Here is a 21,898-nt window from a genome sequence, read left to right as displayed (position 1 = left end):
ACCAGGGAAACCAGGCCGTTCTGTTTGGGTGAAACCAGCCCTGGAAATCATCACACATCAGACCTACATCGAGGCCCTCAAGCAGTGAGGGGGAGGCTCAATCACACACAGACACCAATCCAGGTGCTGAATAGGGAAACTCAGTCTCATATCATTAGAGACTGAACGTGGCCCGGCTGAGGCTCAGAAGCCAGGCCTTGTTCTCTAGAGTTGTTGATCTGGGCCTTGTTTTCCAGGTCAGCCCCCAAATCATAGTGACCCCCACATACAACAGAATGAGTGGCTGCCTGGTCCTGCACCATCTCCCAGCGATCATCGGAGCATTATGGTCCATAAGTTTTCACGGGCTGATTTTGGAAGCAGATTCCCAAAGCTACTCTTCTCGTCTTTCTTAGTCTGGCAGCTCCCCTGAAACCTGTTCAATATCATAGCAATACACAGGCTTCCACCGATAGGCAGGTGGTGGCTCTGCCTGAGTTGTCAGGAATTGAATCCTGATCTTCCACATCACTCGCTGCCTTCAAGTCAAAGGACCCCTAGAGGACAGCAGTTCTCAACCTGGGGGTCATGACCCTTTCACGGGGGTCACCAGATTCATAACAGTAGCAAAATTACAGTTATGAAGTAGCAACAAAAAGTGTTATGGCTGGGGATCACCACATATGAGGAGCTATAGTAAACGGTTGTGGCATTAGGAAGGTTGAGAACCACTGCTCTAGGACAACCCTGCAGGACTGGGTAGACCTGCCCCTATGGGTGTCTGAGACTGTAACTCCCCATCTTCCACTTGCAAATTAGGACTTCTACCATTGAACCACTGCTGCCCTCTGGTATCACTGTAACGGAACCTCCCCAAAATGACCGTCTGAGGCAGAGCGCAGGGCAGTGTATTTGAAAACGCCTCAAGGAATAAGAGCAGAGAAACTGGAGAGAGGATCGTAATAAAGTAGAAAAGACAAATTAAGGGTGCTAATTGATTTGGTGACCACTATGGTAAACCGGTGAGGAGCCCTCGTGGAACAGGGGTTATGTGTTGGGCTGTAATCAGAATGATTGGCAGTTCAAAACCACCAGCAGCTCTGTAGAAAGGCTGGGCTTTCTACTTCCATAAACAGTTATAGTTTCAGAAACCCACAGGGGTTTTGCTATGAATCAGCATTGACTTGATCACAGTAAGTTTGGTTTGTGTTTGTTTGTTTGATTGGATTTAATTGGTTTAATTGGATTCTGCATTGGGCTAACTGCAATCAGCCGTTTGAACCCACCAGCTGTTCAGGGGAAGAAAAATGGGTCTTTCTACTCCCATAAAGAGTTAGTCTTAGAAAATTACAAGGGCAGTTCTATCCTGTCCTGTAGGGTCACTATGAATTGGCGTTAATTTGATAGCAGTGTGTTTTTCAGTATGGGAGCAGTCGTGCCGGGCCCTCTGAGGAGCAATGTAAAGCGTAGCTCAGAACCATCAGCTCAAGGTTTGGAAGAGGGGGGTTTTAGTCAACAGCATCCATCCCGTTGGTCAGGGGGTATTTTCAAGAGGTTAACACTTTCATGAGCAATTCTGGTGCTGCAGGGGTTAAAGCACTAGGCTGCTACCCTTAAAGGTTAGAGGGTCGAGCCAATGAGCAGCTCCACAAGAGAAAGATGCAGCATGCTGGTTCCATAAAGATTTACAGCTGTGGAGGTGCTTTGGGACAGTCCGACTCTGTCCCACGGGCTCATTGTGCATCATGATTGATGGACAGGCAGTGAGTTTGAGTTGGGTGTTTTGGAACTCTCTTATGGACTGCCTGGGGGCACAAAGAAGAAAGCACCTGGGCTTCTGACTGAGAGGTTAGAGGTTCAGTTCCCCTGGAGGTACCTTGGGAGAAAGTACCAGTGATCTATTTCTAAAACATGGAGCTTCGACAACACAGTAGAACCTGACTCATGAAATTCCCACCTAGCACTGCCCTGGAACAGCCCTCCCCAGTGGTGCGCCACAAACCAAGACCAGCAGTGCTTCTGGAAATGTTACCACGCAAACTCCTGAGCCAAACCTCAGACCGCCCGAACAATAACATTTCTCTAGTAGGCCCCAAAGAACACACTACCACGGAGTCAATTGAGACACACACGGTGACCAGCCCCCTCCCACCATCAACACACACACACACACACACACACACACACACACACACACACACACACACACACGGCAGAGAACTGCTCCTTAGGTCCAGGAGTCTGCATTTTAACACCTGGGAGATTTGTATGCACCCTTGTGCTTGGCTGCTAACTGAAAGGTTGGTGGTTCGATTCAACCCAGAAGAAACTTGGAAGAAGAGAGGTTGGCGATCTTCCTCCTCAAAACATCCATTGAGCTATCCTATGGAGCACAGTCCTAAGACACACGGCGTGGGCCTGGGGGTTGGGGGGTGGCCAGCATGAGTCAGAATCAACTCAATGGCCCTGGCTTGCTGTGGAGGACCCAAGGGTGTGTGAAAACTACTCCATAGAAAGTCAACCCAGTAGGATAAAGGATTCAACTGAGGCGAGACCAGGAGTGTAAGAGGGACTGGCTCACTCTATACACATTTCTCCTTCCTCGGGTTTGGGAATCCAGGAGTAGAGATAGACAGCCCTCCCCTGAGTCTCCACTCCAACCCAAAGCGAAAAACAGAACAAACAGTGAGTAATTGTCATGCCCTCAATGGTGTTTATTGCCCTCAATGGTGTTTATTTCAGTTGAGTAGTTTGTTTTTCTCCTTGATTTTCAATTATTGTTGTCACTTTTGAAAGTAAGCTTGATCCAGTCATGTCTGTTTTATGCTTATGAATGTTGACATCCTAATACAGTTGTGGTCAGGAGACCCTGCATTCTGTGCCTGTGCGATAGTCAGGGAATAAAATCACCCTAACAAATAATTGACAACTGAAATCAGAGGCAAGAGGAAAATGAATTGGGTGATTCAATAAACCAGGAAAACTGTTTGCACCAAGGAAGAAATTAAGCCTCTTAATAAAATAATCTTTACTTCTGCACCAACCCTACCTGCCCCCCCCATCAAAATAAAGAAGCATGGTTAATTGCACTTCTGATGTCAGAAATTGTTCCAATTTTCCATCTAAAAATCACTACACCACAGGGTAAAGGTGTTCATTTAAAAGTTTTCGGGCTTAAAAATTAATCCTTGCTCTGTGTGGACTGGCGTGAGGGTTACAAGAGCCAACCCAGGGCAGGAATGGCCGCATTAGACAGAGCACCTCCCTCGTGGATACTCAGGCAAGCCCACGTTCAACAGAGACCATGTTGCAGGCTCCTGTGCCATCCGCAGAGTCAACCCTGCAGCTTTCCTTCTGTCAGTCATCTCACTGAGACACCTCTCATCTTCAGGGGTGCTCCACTTCACCACATGTCACATCCTCAGAAGCTGGCTCCTCCTGGTGCTATATCCACAGCAGCCGAGTCAGACAGCACTCAGTGGGGATTCAACGGGCTTTCACAGACAGTTTTGGATGGAGATTAGTAGGATTTCTCCGGTCTGTCTTCAGAAGTCTTAGTCTGATGTTGGACGTGCAATGAGCCTGTGAGCTCTGAAACCTGTTCAACACGGGGGACACTACTCGTATTTGAAATACTGCTGACATACGCGGGGGTACCCCAAACAAAAGCGGAATTGCACTGGGCAGAGCAGAGCATCCATAGTGCACATTTTCCCCACTAAGCGAGCATAGAGCAACTCACGCTGAGTTAGTGCACCAGTGGCGTCACCTGGGAAGGTTCTCTCTGGTTTCATTGAATTTGTTTATGAAAGCAGTTTCACTCGACTACGTTTTTGTGATGGCTGATTTAAGAGAACAGTGTTCAGCTGTGAAATTCTTTTTCCTGCTTGGGAAAAATGCTGCAGAAACTGTTGTGATGTTGAACATAGCTTACAAGGACAGTGCTATGGGAAAAACCTCAAGTGTAGAAGTGGTTTTCTCATTTCAAAAAATTGAAATGTCCCTGGATGACAAACCTCGCACTGGATGTCCGTCCACTTCCCGAATGGATGAAAATGTCGACTCGGTGCATTTGGAGTTCATTCCACCAGGTCAGACTGTTCATCAGGTTTTCTGTTTAGAAGCTCTGAAAAGATAGCACAACAGTGTGCGACAAAAAAATGTCTGATTTGTGGCTTACAGGGAACTGCTTTTGTCACCACAGCAATGCACCTGCTCATGCAGTCATCTCAATGCACCTGTTTTTGGCAAAAAACAGCATACCTCTCTTTATTGTAGACCTTACTCTGAGACTTCTTTTTGTTTCCACAAATGAAGAAGGGCATGAAAGGACAGTGATTTGATGATGTAGAAGAGGTGAAGAAAATAAATGAAGGAGGTGCTGTCAGCCATCCAAACATTGAGTTTGAAAAATGTTTCCAAGAATGGAATTGCAGGTTTGACAAATGTATTAAGTGTAATGGAGAGTACTTTGAAGGTGACAAGGTTATTTTGCAAGACATTTGAATACATAGCTTTGAAAAAATCTGTTTTGTTTTTGTTTTTTGGGGGGAAGGGAGGTCCTACCTCGTAGAATCTAGCATCAAAGCAGCAGAGCGTGACCACATCACTACACACTAACAGAAGACCAGGAAGTGGAAGATTCCAGTAATGTGGAAGAAACAGGGGAAGCACCTAAAGTTGTCCTGGTTGTCTATGGAGGCTCAGTGGTCACGCTTGGTGACATCATTCCTTTGTGCTTCTAGTTGTTCTGTGCAAAAATATTGGGTGGAGAAGAGCAATTTTTATGAAGATAAATTTTAATGAACACCTCCACTGCATTGGGTCATTATGAGTCAGAATCAACAGGTCAGATGTTGGAACATAAAACTATTACTCCTCCAATGATGAATTAAAAACAAAACAAAAAGGCTTCACTCATAGCGGCCCCATGTCTCTATAACGACGGTCTTATCTCAGAAGGTCCGTTAAATGACCAAGACTTTATATCCATGCAGCAGTCTCCTGCAGAATGACTGGTGGGATCAAACCAACCCTGGTGTTAGCAGTTCAACGTGAACCTACTATGCCACTAGAGCTCACCCTGAGATTTCAGTTGCTGGGTATTTTACAGAAAGTTAATTACTTAACTTAAAATATATATCATGAATTAGGTGGCGGTTTTACATTTCAGAGCATCAATTTTGTACACAATTTAAAGTGCTTATCAAAATCCCCAATGGCTTACCACACCCCTGTCCTTTGATTTCTCTTTCCCTCTTGTTAATTATGATAGCCTCCAATACCCAAGTTATCACTTTCAATAATCCTCTAGTCTACTGCTTCATCTCCTTCCCTTGAGCTCTTTCCCGTGGTAACCCCCAAACTCTGATCCCTTTTGTATGAAAGTCTTTGTCTCCTCTCTCTTTACCCTTATAACAGTGGCCTCATACAATTTTTGTCGTGTTTCATTGATGAATTTCACCCAACATCATGTTCTTCATGTCTGTCTATGCCTTGGAGTGCTTCATGGCTTCATCGTGTTTTGAGTGATGCGTAGTATTCCCTGGTATGTACGTACCAAAGTTTCTTCATCCATTATTCTACTGATGATGGACATGTAGGATGTTTGCATCATGTTGCCATCATTAACAGTGCTACAGTGAACCCGGGTGTGTATATGTTTGCTCACTCTATGACTCTTACTTCTCTTTAGGGTATTTATCCAGAAAGTGCATTGCTGGGTCTTATGAAATTTCTATTTCCGGTTGTTTGAAGTAGCACCATATCACTTTCCACAGTGGTTGTACGGTTTTACAGCCTCAGCAGCAGTATATGAGGGTTCCAGTCTCTCCATATCCACTCCCCTATTCGTTGTTTGCTGTTTCTTTTCATTTGTCCCTCAATGTTGGTGTAAGTTTCTATTTCCCCATTGCTTTCATTTACATCTCCTGGATGGCTGGTGGTTGTGAGCATTTCTTCATAGGTTTTTGTTAGCCATCTGGATATCACCTTTAGTGAACAGAACTTACTTCTCATAGTGGAAGATTTTTAAAAATATTTCAAAAATTGACTATTTGTGGGCTTGAAACTATGAATGCTTCCTATGGAATTTGTATTGATTTTTTTAAGCAACATATTTTGACAAAAGCCATTGAATGGTTGGGATTCATGAAAGGATTTGACTCATCCTCTAAAGATTACATGAGAGATACAATGTTAATTTGTCCAACCAGTATCTTAAAAAGCACAGAACTGTAGGCCTCCTTAATTTAGGCACAAATTGAAAAGTTACCACCCTTCAAAATAATGTTATTTCATAAATCAAAAAAGGGGGACTCTTACAAATTAATGTTGAGACAAAATGCAAATCTCAATTTAACTCAACAGGGTTGACTCATCTGGGAGCAGTGACATGAGGCAGGCAGAACCCTGCCCTCCTAGGTTTTATTATATAATGGGGAAGACATATAGAACTGAGGACAATATGTAGTGGATGCTATTAAGAAGAACCGCACAGGAAAAACACACTAGAACAAATGTGAACCATCTGCCTCCTCTGGGAGGAAACCCTGAGGACGATGTTCCTGTTCAGAGCAGCCAATAAACAGAGAGGACCATAGAGTCAGCCCCACTACAAGACACAATGTCCCCCACTGACCCATAGTCCTACAGGGGACAACACTGGAGACATAGTGCAGGGATTGTGCCCCATATGACCCTACCACACCGAGGCCAAATACTAAGGGTGTGCAACAGAACAGCAAGGGAAGCAGAGCAATAAAGTCCCCAGAGAATACCAAAAATAGACGTTGAGGCATGGCACCCCAGCAGACTTGACCAGAAATCACCCCTAAAGGTTAACAAACAGATCTTGAACTATTTATAGGTTTTTCTTTTCTTCTTCTTCTTGTTGTTATTTTGTTTTCTTTTGCTGTTTTGTTTTGCTCTGTCTTGGTTTTTGTGCATATTATTATCCCTGCATGGCTCTCTAGATAAGATAGGGGGGATAAACAATTTGGAGGAGAAAACAAAGGGACCAATAGTTTTAGAGGTACATGGGAAAGGGGGAGAGGTGGGAGAAAGGAAGTGGGTAATAACAATGGGAACAACAAGTGATCTAAAATCAATGGCAAGAAGACTGTAGGAAGCCTGGTAGGACGTGATCAAGGCCAATGTAACCAAGAGGAGTCACTGAAACCCAAATGAAGGCTGAGCATGATAGTGGAACAAGAGGAAAGTAAAAGAAAATAGAGGAAATAACTAAGAGGCAAAGGGCATTTACAGAGGTTTAAATACAGGCATGTACATATATTTATATATGATGATGGAGAAATTGATATATGTACATATATTTATAGGTTTAATATAAAGGTAGCAGATGTACATTGGGCGTCTACTCAAGTACTCCTTCAATGCAAGAACACTTTGTTCTATTAGCCTGGCTTTCCATGATGCTCACCTTCCTGGCACCGTGGCTGAAGACAAATGTATGCATAAGCAAATGTGGGGAAGAAAGTTGATGGTGCCTGGATATCAAAAGATATAGCATCTGGAGTCTTGAGGACTTGAAGATAAAGTGGTCATCTACCTAAGAAGAAAGAAAGCCCACATGGAAGAAGCACACCAGCCTGTGTGATCACAGGTGATCATAGGATCAGGTATCAGGCATCAAAGACCTAGAACAAAAAAATCATATCATTGTGAATGAGGGGGAGTGTGGAGTAGAGACTCAAAGTCCATCTGTAGGCAACTGGAACATTCCCTTACATAAGAGTCTCAAGGAGGAGCTGAATCAGTCTGGGTGCAGTATAACACTGACGAAACATACAACTTTCCTCTAGTTCTTTAATGCTTCCTTCCCCTCCCCCACCCCAAATATCATGACCCCAATTCTACCTTACAAGTCTGGCTAGACCAGAGCAAGTACCTGGGCACAGATAGGAACTGGAAACACAGGGAATCCAGGAAAAATAAACCCCTTAGGACCAATATTGAGAGTAGTCTTACCAGAAGGGGAAGGGGAAGGTAGGAGGAGATAGGGGGAACTGATCACAATGATCTACCTATAACCCCCTTCCTGGGGGATGGACAACAGAAAAGTGAGTGAAGGAAGACATTGGTCAGTGTAAGGCATGAAAAAAATGATAAATTATCAAGGGTTCATGAAGGAGGGAGGGGAAATGAGAAGCTCGAGGGCTCAACTAGAAGGCAAATGTTTTGAGAATGATGATGACAACACATGTGCAAATGGGCTGGGCACACTGGATGGATGGGTAGATTGTGATAAGAGTTGTACAAGCCCCCAATAAAATGATTTAAAACAAAACAAAGAATAGGGCCCAGAAAAGGATAATTTGATGAAAATATAGCATAACTCACAAATGTGAGTCAAATATATGAGTAGGCTTCAAAAGGTTTGTAGGAAAACCCCATTTTCTTTCCATTTCATTTCTCCATGAAACTTTTTGAAACCTTCTTGTATAATCACCAATTTTCTAATGGCTATATTTTAAAACATAGGAAATAACAAGGTGAAATTAATTTCAGCAGTATGTTTTATTTAACCCCATGTATCCCAAATACTGGAGCCCTAGGGGTGGGGTGGGCTGCACAGTTGACAGCTGGAACCCAGCTTCTGCCCAGGAGAAAGGTGAGGCTGCTGCTCCGGTAGAGACTTTACAGCCCGAGAAGCCCTAGGGCAGTGCTGCTCAGCCTGTGGGCCATGACCTCCTTTCACAGGGGTCACCCATTCACAACAGCAGCAAAATGACAGTTTTGAAGTAGCAACAAATATAATTTTATGGTTGGGGTTCACCCCAACATGAGGAACTGTATTAAGGGGTTGTGGCATTAGGAAGGTTGAGAACCACTGCTCTAGGGAGAAATTCTACTCAGTCTTCAGGAGTTGCTATGAGTCAGAATTGACTCAATAACAGTGGGTTTGGGGGGGGTGTTATTTTATTTTTGGTATCCAAAATATTATGTGGATAGGTGTTCAGTATCAGAATTATTAATACTTTTTTTGCATCCCTCCTCTTTGCACTGTCTTAAAAACTCTGTGTGGTTTGTACCAAACCAAAACCAAACTCACTGCCATCGAGTCAATTCGGCCTCACAGTGGCTCTATAGGAGTGAGCAGACTGCTCCTGCAGGTTTGCAGGATGACTGTACCTCTTTACAGGAGTGGAAAGCTTCATCTTTCTCTCTTATAGCTACTGATGGTTTCAAACTGCTGACCGTTAACGCCACCAGAGCTCCATTCCGGTTAGCCACATTTCAAGTGCTCAGCAGCCACATGTTACCGACAGTTGTCCAATAGGCAGCTTGTCTCGTGGAGAAGTTTTATTGAAAATGAGACATCAGGGGTGGAGCGTAAGGCCAAAGGGGAGTGTTGCAGAGATAAAGTATTGAAAGCTGGGGAAATGGCAGGGCCAAGGCCTTGTTTTCCGAGAGTGTGGGATTCACTCAAGGAACTGAAAGTTGATAGCTGAATGGTTGAGTGGGGAAAAAAAAAATCAAGGATCTGCCCAGACAGCAGGTGGAGGTCATGGCTGTCCTGAAAGACAGGCTTCACAATGATAGACTTCATTCCGAGGAGAGTTTTGTCCAGGAGAATGTTATTAGTGACGGTTGCACTTTGAAGTGGTCAGTTTGACCCCCTTGGAAAGGATGCACTGACGGTAATCGGAAGTGCCAGACACAATACACAAACTCTCACTGCCATCAGGTCAGTTTCGCCGCGCAGGGACCCTGTGGGATACAGAGGACTGCCCTGCTGATTTTCTGAGACGGCACATCTTTCTCTCCCCAGCTTTCTTAGCATATCATTCACATATCTACACCTCAGTAGTTCAATCACATCCCGAAGAGTCAGGCAACCTTCACCACAAGTCTTTTTCAAACATTTTCTTCGTTACTGAACTCATCATTATTAGCTCCCTATCTCCCCGCAGCCTCCCCTGCCATCCCCCAAGGAACCATCAATCCAGTTACCATTACTGTAGACTTACCTCTCCTAGGCTTCATATCAGAAAAGCATTTTTAAAAGCAAACAAACAAAAACAAAGATGACAACAAAGTAAAACATATAAAAACCTCCCTCAAAAAGAAAACAGGAAATATGAAAAACTAGAGCAAACTTAAGTGGATCCTAAAGGAGACCAAATGATAGGGAACATCTGCCTCATCTTTCTCCCACAGAATGGCTGGTGGTTTCTAAACGTGGATCTTGCAACTAGTAACTCAGTGCATACCCCACTACACCAACTGGAAGTGGATAATTCATTGCTATCGGGCTACCTTCACACACAGCATGTACACCGACTCATGATGGAAGGGGGAAGGCCGTCCCACAGAGTGAGAATCGTGCCTTACTTAAGACTGAGGAGGCCCGTGGTGGGTCTCAACTGCCCACTGAGGAGCTGGTAGTTCACACTCACCCAAAGCCTTTGGGGGAGAAAGTCCTGGCAGCGTGCTTCCCAAAGGCCACAGTTGTAGAAACCCTATGGCGTGCTAGAATACGAGGCCGCAGCTGGGGTGGCCGTGAGTTGAAATCAACGCTGAAAATTTGCTTTGATTTCAGCCGGGTGTTGGCAATACGGATAGTCATGAGAGGAAAACAGATTTGAACAATCAGCCTCATCAACAGACCTGTCTGAATAATTAGATGCAGAGTAGGGAAGATGGTTGAATCAAAGAAGTCTCTCGGGCTTCAGTAAACATGGAAATGCCGAGAATACGCTTTTTAAATAGAGGGCATATCAGAAGAGAAGAAGGTTTGGTCGTTTGGGAGATGGAAGATTAGAAAGACAGCTTTGAACATACTCAATTTAAAATCCAAATTCCCCTTAGAATGATAATGGATAAATACTGACGGCCTATCCTTACTGTGCATTATTTTACAGCTTTTGTAAAGATGAGTTACATGAAGAGGTGTGGAATGGTCTCTAAGCTATATGGTTAAGTGAATGCAAGCTAAGTGTGAACAAACTGTGTAGTGTCCTAGCAACTGGGTTTTGAAAAATGTATGTCAGTTTGTGATCACATGCACTCGTTCACAGAGATATGCACTTACAGAAGCAGAGACTTAGAAAAATGTAAGAGAAACTGGTGGGAATGGCTGTCTCCAGGACAAATATGAGATGAATGAAAGTATTAACTACCACTAGAATGTTTTAATAAATTCATACATATTTATTTAAATCTTTACTTAAACATAATTTTAAATGAGCCCATACAGAGGAGATGCTTCTCTTCCTAAAACAAACAAAGAATATAACTAATGCCAGGCAAATGCAAATGAAAACAGAGTGGCATCAGATAAATTGGAATTCATCATAAAAGACATTAACACAAGAAATCTAGTTATTTTGTCCTGAAGAATTATAATAAAACCTTCTTAATAATATGTACCAAATATGATAACTTAAGCATGTGGAATTTCGAACTTGAAAACCCAAAGGTGGTGGTGGTTGTTTTATAATGTAATAAAAGTGAACCTCCATGTATCTATATGCAATCTACACACACACACACACACACACACACACACAATGAAAGGGATGGGTCGTCCTAGGTTTATATAGCTGAGGAAACCTTTGATTATACAGCCCATCCTGGTGAATCATGGAGCCATGATACCTAAGCAGGCTTAGCATTGGGTGGCTGGCTAACTGCAAGGTCAGTAGTTCAAACCCCCCTATTGCTCTTTGGGAGAAAGATGAGGCTGTCTGCTCCCATAACATTTACAAACTGAAGAACCCTCTGGACCATTATATTCAGTTTTATACAGTCGGCAATGAGTTAGAATCAATCCGAAGGCAATGATTTGGGATTTTGGTTTGTTTTTCTCTTGATGAATCACCAATTTGCATGAACATATTAGAACAAATTTTAAAAACTCACTGCCATTGAGTTGACACCTATTCAGAGCAGCCCTATAAGATAGGGTAGAACTGCCCTCTAAGCTGGTGGTTTTAAACTGCTGACCTTGCAGTTAGCAGCCCCAGGTGTAACCACTACACCACCAGAGCTTTAACACATTAAAGGCTCTGTTAAGCTTTGCATGTAATAAATTGTTTGCTTTTGTATAACGCTCTTACTAGTACAATAATGGCGTCACCTTCCCCTGGAGGTTATCATATAAACTAGGCTCATTTTACGGAGCTGGATTTGTTCAGATGTATCTAAATCCTTGACATTTAATTGACCCTTTCACTTCTGGGTAAATGTTCTCAAGAAAGAATCCTAAAATGAAAACAACAGCAGCAAAACCCCACTGTGGTCAAGTGAATTCCCATCCTTGCCAACCCACTTGTGTTTGAATAGAACTGTCCTCTACAAAGTTTCCAGAGACTCTGATCTTACGAAAGTAGATTGCCAGGCCTTTCTTCCATGGTGCCATGTTTCAGTTAGCAGCCAAGCATAAGCTGTCTGAGACACCCAGGGGGAAAAATATCTGATTATGTGTGAATACTTAGTTAAAAGGATCATTGTCATGATGAAAACCGACCAAACCAAAACAACACAAATCTAGCAGTCAGAAATCAATAAGTAATGTATGGCTCTGACATAGTCAGAGACACCCTGTGTTGTTCTATGAATTCGTAGCGAGCTTCTCTCACTGCCATCAAGCCAATTCTGACTCACAGTGACCCTACAGGACAGAGGAGGGCAGCTCAGCCTCCATGGGTTTCCAACACTGTCACTCTCGCTGGGACTAGAAAGCCTCATCTTTCTCCCACGGAGTTTCCCCACTGCTGATCTTGCTACTCGTAGGCCAACCCGTAACCCACTCTGCCACCAGGGCTTCTTAGACAGGGGGAAAGCCACTCTGCCTGACTCATGGCCACCCAGTCGATTCCACTCACAACGGCCCTATTTCGGGTTTCTGAGGCTGTAAATCTTCAGCGGAGCAGGCAGCCTCATCTTTCTCCCCTGAAACGGCAGGTGACTTCTAACCATGGACCCTGTGGTTAACAGTTTCACGCTCACCTGACAACGTTACCAGGGCTCCTGACCCCCTATGCATCAACTCCCATTTTTGTTTTTGTGAAATGGCCAGCTCCTTGAAAAAAATAAAAACTCCATATAAAGAGTGCAAAGTTTTTAAGTACAGTATTCTTTGACCCTAGAAGAACTAGCTTCGGTTATAACCACTGCTAGCTGCAAACTGGGGGCGGGGAGGGGGTTGCGGGAGGGGGAGTAATTTTGCGTTTTGGATCTGTCTCCTGGATCTAAGGGGATTGATTTAAATGATTCTTTCAGGGTTAATACATGACATTTCTTTTACTTCACAGATTCAAAAGAGTGGAATCATGTTAGGAGCCTGCTGCAAATTCAGATCTAAGTTCTTCTCCTCCGTCCATGATTACTTTGCAGCAACCACAGCTGCAGGGAGAAGCTGGCAGGCAATTCTAACTCTCCCAGCCTCTGGAGGCGAGGTTTCAAGCCAACTTCCAGTACACCGCCCTTCCTCCGATAAATCAACCACTGCCATCAAGTGTCCTCTAACTCACAGTACCCCTATAGGGTTTCCAAGAGTGGAGATCTCCATGGGAGCATCTTTCTCACATGGAGCGGCTGGTGGGATTGAACCACACAGTCCAGAGCCTGACCCACATTAAACTGTGAGAATCCTTTAAACCGCCTACATGTTAAGGACTCTTGTTCTTTTAGATGCAGCTAAGACAAAACCCCAGTTCTGGTTATTTCACATAATAGTTTGAACAGCTCTGTTCATTCCACTCCTCAGGTTTCAGGTTATTCAAATCCAGCCGGCATCTGATGAGCACAGCTTTCCAAGGTACACGGTGTGTTCATAAACCTCTATCTCTACAGTGATCATTCCCCTTTAGACACGATCCCCCAATCTCCTCCAAGGATAAGCATTTCTAGACTTTCACTTAAAAGATCATAGCATGCAAAACATGTAAGCCTCTCTTTTATTATTCTATGCTTTTCAGTTCTTGTCTTCTCCTCCTCCTCCTCCTCCTCACTCCCCAGCTCAATATCCAACTTCCAGTAGCCAATGTCTCAGAGGAGAAAATGTCCCTTTGACGGTGCAAGTGTGAAGTCAATGACACTGCATTCTCACCAGACGGGCTCGGTGTGGGCGGGGAACTGGGAGTGCACAGACTTGACTGCAGTCCCTGCCTTGCCCCTGCGTGCAAGCCATCTCCCAGCCTGAGCCTCAGCTTTGTCATCTGTTATTTAACCCCACCACCCAGAAAGTTGGGTAGGCCCTGGGGGACAGGCGTAAAGAGACTGTGTCAGAGATGGTAAGCTGGAAACGCCTGCAAAGACCAACAGAAGTAGCACAGTGAATGGAGTGGCCAGCTGGGGATGGGGTGGACCAGAAGACGCCAGTCCCCATCCTAAGGAAGCAGCTGCCACTCAGCTGCAAGCAAAAATTCAATGTTGCATCTATTTTCTTTCAGAGACGACAGAAATGAGGCGTTTTATTTCATTTAAAATCTCTAATTATTAAGTGTTAGCTACTAATTCCACTTTTTTCAGGATCCTTGGTGGTATCCTGCTTATGCCTTGGGCTGTTCACCTCAGGGGCAGCAGTGGAAAACCACTAGTCAATCCCAAGGAGAGAGATGAGGCTCTCCATCCCCATTAAAGCCTCAAAGTCTCCGGCACCCACAGGGGCAGTTTGAGTGAAAATCGACCCGAGGGTACTGAATTCCATTGTCTAATATGCAGTAGCCAGACAGAAATGCCTACGTCTCAAATCCAGCCTATCGGGCAACAGTTTGCTGCTGCGCTGCTGCTTTCTAGAGTAATTAAGAGATCTGAAGTGATTTTATTCCCTGCACTACTTAAGCCAATCATGAGATGGCTCAGTGATTTCTGGGATGGAGGCCGAAGGCAGGCTGTGTTGTGCTGTGTATGGATCTGCAGGGCAGTGGCTGAGGCTGCCAGCTCAGGGAGGGCAGAGAGGGCAGGGCAGCCCACAGCCCCAGGCAGCAGGGAGGCGGTGGTTTCGAGAGCAAGAGTCTGTAGAGCAAGGTTCTCTGCCACTTGGAGCTTGCGCAGCTCCATCCGCCCATCCCCGGGGGTTGTCTGCAGTGCTGTCGTCCTCCGTAGAGGTGATGGCCGCCCTCTGCGGCTCAGTCTTTCTTCCCACCACAAATCTCGCCCTCGCCGATTCCTACTGGGCCACCTGATTGACGTCCACGTCGTTCGTGAACGCCTTTCTAAAGGTCAGATGGGTCAAGGACACATCCATCATCCAGGGTGAGCCTAGAGGTGGCTGCTTGCTCCACGAGGCCATCACTCAGCTGTCTGGAGAGCAGCTCTCTCAGGGGGATTAGCTCCCCAGCATCAAACGGAGGTGATGGAGGGCGCAGTGCTCACCAGAGTCCTCGCCGATGCTGCTGTGGACGCGCGGCAGCTGGCCGGCCACCGGCCGGGAGAGGCAGCGCAGTGTGACGTGGACGTTCTGCAGATCCTTGCTACCAGAGATGGCCCGCGCGTTCCGTGGTCCAGAGCGGCAGTCAAAAGCAACCGGTTTCTGTACCCGAGGCATGAGAAAGTTAGTCCCTCTCCCTACCCCGATGCCCTGGACTCCACGGAAGCCATCAAAGATGACAGCCCTGTGCCCACATGCAAATTATCCAAGCCGACTCACCACGGCTCCTTCAGTGGCAAGGCCAGGCACAAACGTGCGGATGGACTCAGACACTCCGGCAGCCAACTCTGCTTCAGCTGGATCTTGCCTTGAGCCCACTCATGCCCGCTTCCACGCTGCCCTCCACAAAAAGGTTGCTACTTCTGACCTAGGATAATATAAGGCGCATTTTCTAGTTCTAAGCTTCTAAGACTGGTCTATCATTCATTCATTAACACGTGGTCCAGCTTTCATGGACATCACTAACAAACGTGCATGAAGCACATCAACTGTGGGCAGAACACAGGCCTGCCACTGGGGATGTGATATAGATAGATCTCCATCAAAGCCTGGACAGACAAAAATACATCCATCTGCCAAGGTACACCTTACCTGTCCCCTGTATGCAGACTCCCCATCCTCGGCCTCCCATAACCCGAAGCCAAATTCTCCCAAATGTTCTGAGAAGAGTTGACACCAATCCCACTTAATCTCTTCAAAAACATAGAAGAGGAAGGAATGTGACTGCCAGACCCAGAGGCCATTTCAACCCCTGGCGACCCTGCACAGGATTTCCACACCGATAAATGTTTACAGGAATAGAGAGTCTCATTTTTCTCCCATGGAGCTGTTTGTAGGTTTGAACCACCGTCCCAGCAGCACAATGCCTGACCTACATCGTCACCAGGGCTCCGTAAAGGAGGAAAATGCATCACAAGAAAAGAAGAAAACTAATGACCAATATCACTTGTAAATATAGATGTCATTTTTTAAAACACAAATCTAGCTAGCGTACTTCAGCAACATACCAAAAACATCACACACCATAACCAAGAAGAATTCATACCAGGAGTGCAAAGGTCGCTCAACATTAGAAAACGTTAGAACCAGTTAATCCACCAAATTACTAAAACAATGGGGAAACCCCTATGATCTTATCAATTCATATAAAAATTACATCGATGAAAATCCAACACCCTTTCCTGACAAAAACTCTCAGCAAATAGCAAAAGCCGGGGGAATTCGCAACATAATTAAGGATACATATGCAAAATCCAGCATCACACTCCAGAGAAAAGACTGAAAGCCTTCCCTTTGAGAACAGGAATGAGACAGGGCTTCTCATGATCCCACTCCTTTTCAACATTGTACTGGAAATCCTACGCAGAATAATAAAACACGACATAATAAGAAACGTAAATTGGAAAGAAAAAAGTAACGCTATCTCTATTTGCATATGACATGATCTTATATGTGGAAGACCCTAAAGATTCCAGAAGAAAACTGTTTGAAGTAACATAAGAATGTATTCATTGTTGCAGGAAAGAAGATCTCACTTGAAAGAGAGAGAGAGAGAGAGAGAGAGAGAGAGAGAGAGAGAGAGAGAGAGAGAGAGAGAGAGAGAGAGAGAAGGAAATTCTTTTCAGGAGTAGGAAGACTAATTTTACTCCCACAGAGTGGCTGGGGATTTCAAACTGATCACCTTGTGGTTAGCAGCCCGGGCTCCTAAGGGAAAAGATCGACACACAAAAACCTAATGAGTTCCTACACTAACAAAGACTATTCTAAAAAAGAAATCCAGAAAGCAACATTATTTATAATGGTCTCCAAATTGATAAAGTACCTAGGAATTAACAACCAGCGAAATCAGAACAGCTTGGTATAGATTTAATAAGAGACCCAGTGGAATGTTGAAATGGAACTTGGAACCCAGAATTAAATTCAGCCATGTTTGGGCAATTGATTTTCAAGAGGAGGCCAAAGTCTGTCCAGTGGGACATAGCAGTATCTCTGAGAAGTGTACGAGCAAAGCAGAATATCTCTCTGCTGCAAAATGAGACAGAACTCATACCTCACACCACACACACACACACACACAAACTCAAAATGTGTCAAAGACCTGAGTGTTAAATCTAAAGCCATAAAATTCTGGACGACAACATAGGAAGAAGACTATATTACCTGGCCTTAAATAAAAATAAGATAACAAACATTATAACCAACAAAAAATGGAAGACAAAATAGGTAAGTAAATGAATAAATACTCATGGCATTGAATCAATTCCAAATTACAGAGACCCTACAGATCACAGTAGAACTTCCCTTGTGAGTCTGTAACTTTTTTTAAATGATTTTATTGGGGACTCATACAGCTCGTATCACAATCTGTACATACGTCCACTGTATAAAGCACATTTGCACATTTGTACAACATTCTCAAAACAATTGCTCTTCACTTAAGCCCTTAGCATCAGCTCCTCATTTTTTCCCTCATCCTCCCCACCCCCCATGAACCCTTGATAATTTATAAATTATTATTTTGTCATATCTTACACTGTCCTATGGCTCCCTTCACCCACTTTTCTGATGTTCATCCCCCAGGGAGGAGGTTATATGTAGATCCTTGTAATCGGTTCTTCTTTCTACCCCACCTTTGCTCCACCCTCCCGGTATTGCCACTCTCACTACTGGTCCTGAAGGGATCATCCACCCTGGATTCCTTATGCTTCCTCTGGTCTACCCTGATTTGTAAGGTAGAATTGGTATCATGATAGTGGGGTGGGGGTGGATGGGGGAAGATTTAGGAACTAGAGGAAAGTCGTATGTTTCATTGTTGCTACACTGCATCGTGACTGGCTCATCTCCACTCCGCAACCATTCTGTAAGGGGATGTCCAGTTGTCTACAGATGGGTCTTGGGTCCCCAATCTACACTGCCCCTTATTCACAATGATTTGATATTTTTTTCCTTTGATGCCTGATCCCTGATCCCTTCGACGCCTCGTGATCACGCAGGCTGATGTGCTTCTTCCATGTGGGCTTTGTTGCTCCTGAAATAGATGGCCATTTGTTTACCTTCAAGCCTTTAAGACCACAGATGCTATATCTTTTGACAGCCGGGCACCATCAGCTTTCTTCACTACATTTGCTCATGCACCCATTTGTCTTCAGCAATTGGGAAGGGGAGCATCATGGAATACCAGTTTAATAGAACAGTGTTCCTGCATTGAGGGAGTACATGAGTGGAGGTACGAAGTTCATCTTCTACCTTAATACTAGACCGATAAATATATGCACATAGATCTATTTCCCATCCTCATATAAATATATTTACATATGTACGTGCCTGTATTCAGACCTCTATAAATGCCCTTTGCCTCTTAGCTCTTTTCTCTATTTCCTTTTGAGTCTGCAACTCTGTATGGGAGTAGAAAGCACCATCTTTCTCCCAAGAAGCAGCTGGTGATTCTGAACTGCTGAACTTGGCAGTTAGCAGCCCCACACAACTCAATGACAAAAAGACAAATGGCTCAATAATAACACATGAGCAAAGGACCTGGGCAGAGTCTTCGCCAAAGAGGCCACCCAAGCAGCCAACAACCATCTGGCTCGTGTGATGATGAGTCCGGAGGAGACCAAAGTGCTTCCCAGCACTTTCTGGAAAACACAGATGAGAAGGTAAGGGGGCCGGGACTCTGGAGTCCAATGTGGTAAATGTATGAGTGTGAACGTTGTCAAGCAGGATCTTGATTTGCTGTATAAATATTCACAAAAGCCTGAATGAAATATTATTTTTTAAGAAAAGGGAGGAAGATGTAAATGCAGAATCTGTAGGAAGAAGCATGTCTCAGTTGGAAGAGGACTGGGTGGCTTTGTGGGCGTGTTGGAGAGACGCAGAGATCACACTGATGGAGAGATCAGACTCCACAGGAAAGGAGAGAGGAGACACATCCCCTTTCTGGGGTGGACACTCCACCTGGAGTGCTGTGCAGCCAATGGCGGACGGCAGGTGTAAAAAAGATGCCAGTGGCGACTCCTCGTACCTCCAAAATATGAGGCATTTGATGTGAGACCTCAAACTGAAGTCTTCGGGCCAGTCTGAAACATTCCACCAAATGTTTCTTGAAAACGCTGGGGGCTCCCATCCCCAGGACTGCCCTGCCTCTGGACTTCAACTTCATAAACACAGTGCATGGTTGTCACCACACAGACCCAGCCTTCACACTGACTCCTCCTCTGATTTCCCTAGCCCCAACACACACACACACACACACACACACACACACACACACATACACACACACGACAGCAGCTGCCTCACACAAGGCACAAGTCAAGATGGTAAGATGGTAAAGGGAACTCAAGATTGGTGAGAGAGATGGATGAAGTATTTACACTTAGACAGCAGAAACAACCCTCAGATCACGCTGTACATTTCCCTACTACCACCTCCGCCCTCTGAAAATCTTCATCATTCTGCAGCCAGCAAAGCCTACATGTAGAAGCAAAACAAGTCAAACCCCCAAAGTCTGATTCTAGTATTTTCTTTACTGTACAGGCTCCTTTTGAGGCATCTGTTCCTTGCACCTCCCCTTTGCTCCTCTCCCCTCCTATCCTCTCACTCTCCTTCCTTATATTTTTATTCTCTCTCTATCTATCTATCTCCACACCAATCCCTTCCTCAGCCCCACCAAACACTAGGATCCAATAAAGTTTAGTTCCTTTTTGGTTCCTTTGCCCCATTTCTGGCTTGAGCACAGAGCCTCTCCCATTTTGCCCAGTGGCTCACCCCAGACTTTGTTCCTTCAGAAGTCTGCTGCCTGCGAACCTTCCCACCAAACTCCAGAGCACATAGGAAATCTAAATTGTCTAGGCCAGACCCGCAAGGAAAATAATCAGCACAGTCCTGCCTTTTGCAGTTTAGGGTGTCCAAAGCAATGGGTTTATTAGGACCCAAGGTGCTCTGGTGGCACGATGAGTTAAGCATTGGGCTGCTAACTACAAGGTTGGGTGTTCTAGCCCATCAGATGCTTGTGGGACAAAGATTAGGTTGTCTGCTTCCCTAAAGATTTATAGTCTCAGAGCCCCTAAGGAGCAGTTCTGCTCTGCCCCAAGGGTTCACTAGGAGTCAGGAACAACTTGGTAACAGTGGGTTAGGCTCCGTTTTGGTCTTCTCTTCTAGGAGCCACGGTGGTGCAAGGGTTAAGTGACCTAACCAAAAATGGTAGGGTTCAGACTCATCAGCCACCCCAAGGGAAAAAGCTGTAATGACCTTGGCAGTGGTTCTCAAATTGTGGGTTGCGACCCATTTGGGGGTCGAATGACCCTTTCACAGGGGTCGCCCGATTCACAACAGTAGCAAAACGACAGTGAATGAAGTAGCAACGATAATAATTTTATGGTTGGGGTCACCACCACATGAGGGACTGTATGAAAGGGTGGCGGCATGAGAAAGGTGGAGTACCACTAGAGAGCCACAGTCTTAGGACAACTAGGTGGCAGTTCTACTCCATCCTCTGGGGTCGCTGTGAGCAAGAATCAATTTGGCAGCAGTGTGCTTTTGTGTCATGTTGTGGTTTGTCCTCACCTTGGCACCTCCGGGTGGGAGAAATGGTCAACGCGCCTGCCTAGTAGCAGAAAGGTTGATGGTTTGCGTCTGCTCAGAGATTCCCTTGAAGAAGTGTGGTGATTTACTTCTGGAAAATCATCCATTCCCCCCAGGGAGTAGAGTACACGGGACCATGGGGTATAGAGTTTCCCTTGCACACTGCTTGATACCGGTCTGTCCTCACCATAGGCAATTTGAGTAGCAGACACCAAATGACATAACTCGGGTCCTATTTCTCCATTTTCCTGCATACTTGGACCTGGGACTGTGGGACCATGAAAGCACTTTTCATCCTATGTCTCCTTTGCCTTTCTTGGATCTTCCAGGTGGGGCAAAAGTTTAATGTGCTCAAGTGCTAAGTCCACCCAGAGGTGCCTCTCAAGAAAGGCCTGAAGATCTACCTGCTGAGCAATCAGTCACTGAAAAACCACGGAGCCCAGTGCCACTGTTACTCCCAGGGTTCCTTCCTCCGCAGTCACCGTCGAGGCCAAGGCAAACACTTCACAGAGTCACCTTGCTCAAGACAAGATGGGAGAAGGGGAACTAGGGTTCCAGAAGCAGATTCAAAGAAGGTAATTTAGAAATCAATTTGACTTTCCCTTTCGCTTTTCTGTAGAAATGAAAATAACATCTGCAAATCTCATTACAAGGCATTTGGCTGATCAGAAAAGCATCCTTCAGCCTCAGGCCCAAATATAACCCCAGTGTCAGCCTCAGCAGGGTGGGGCAGAGGTGAGACACCTCATTGCAAACTATTAACTTTGCATTTAACCCTGAGCAAAATTCCCAGATGGAAAAGAAGGCCTTTGCTTTGGGGGTGTTAGATTTAAACATAAACTTCTGCATTAGCTAGTCCAGTTCACATTTGCTTGAATCCATGTCTAACCTAATGTAGTGTTTTCAATATAATTCTACGGTGTCTTGGCAAAGGAA

General features: G+C 44.9%; 1 pseudogene; it reads right to left on the bottom strand.

Moving 5' to 3' along the window:
• Nucleotides 1-14,694: 14,694 nt before the first annotated feature.
• Nucleotides 14,695-21,216, bottom strand: LOC142455966 (prohibitin 1 pseudogene; annotated as a pseudogene).
• Nucleotides 21,217-21,898: the final 682 nt, after the last annotated feature.

This window comes from Tenrec ecaudatus, chromosome 9 (genome assembly GCF_050624435.1).
Source record: "Tenrec ecaudatus isolate mTenEca1 chromosome 9, mTenEca1.hap1, whole genome shotgun sequence".
NCBI classification, from domain to species: Eukaryota; Metazoa; Chordata; class Mammalia; order Afrosoricida; family Tenrecidae; genus Tenrec; species Tenrec ecaudatus.
The sequence above is the reverse complement of the archived record's forward strand: the minus strand, read 5'-3'. Positions and strand labels throughout refer to the sequence as shown.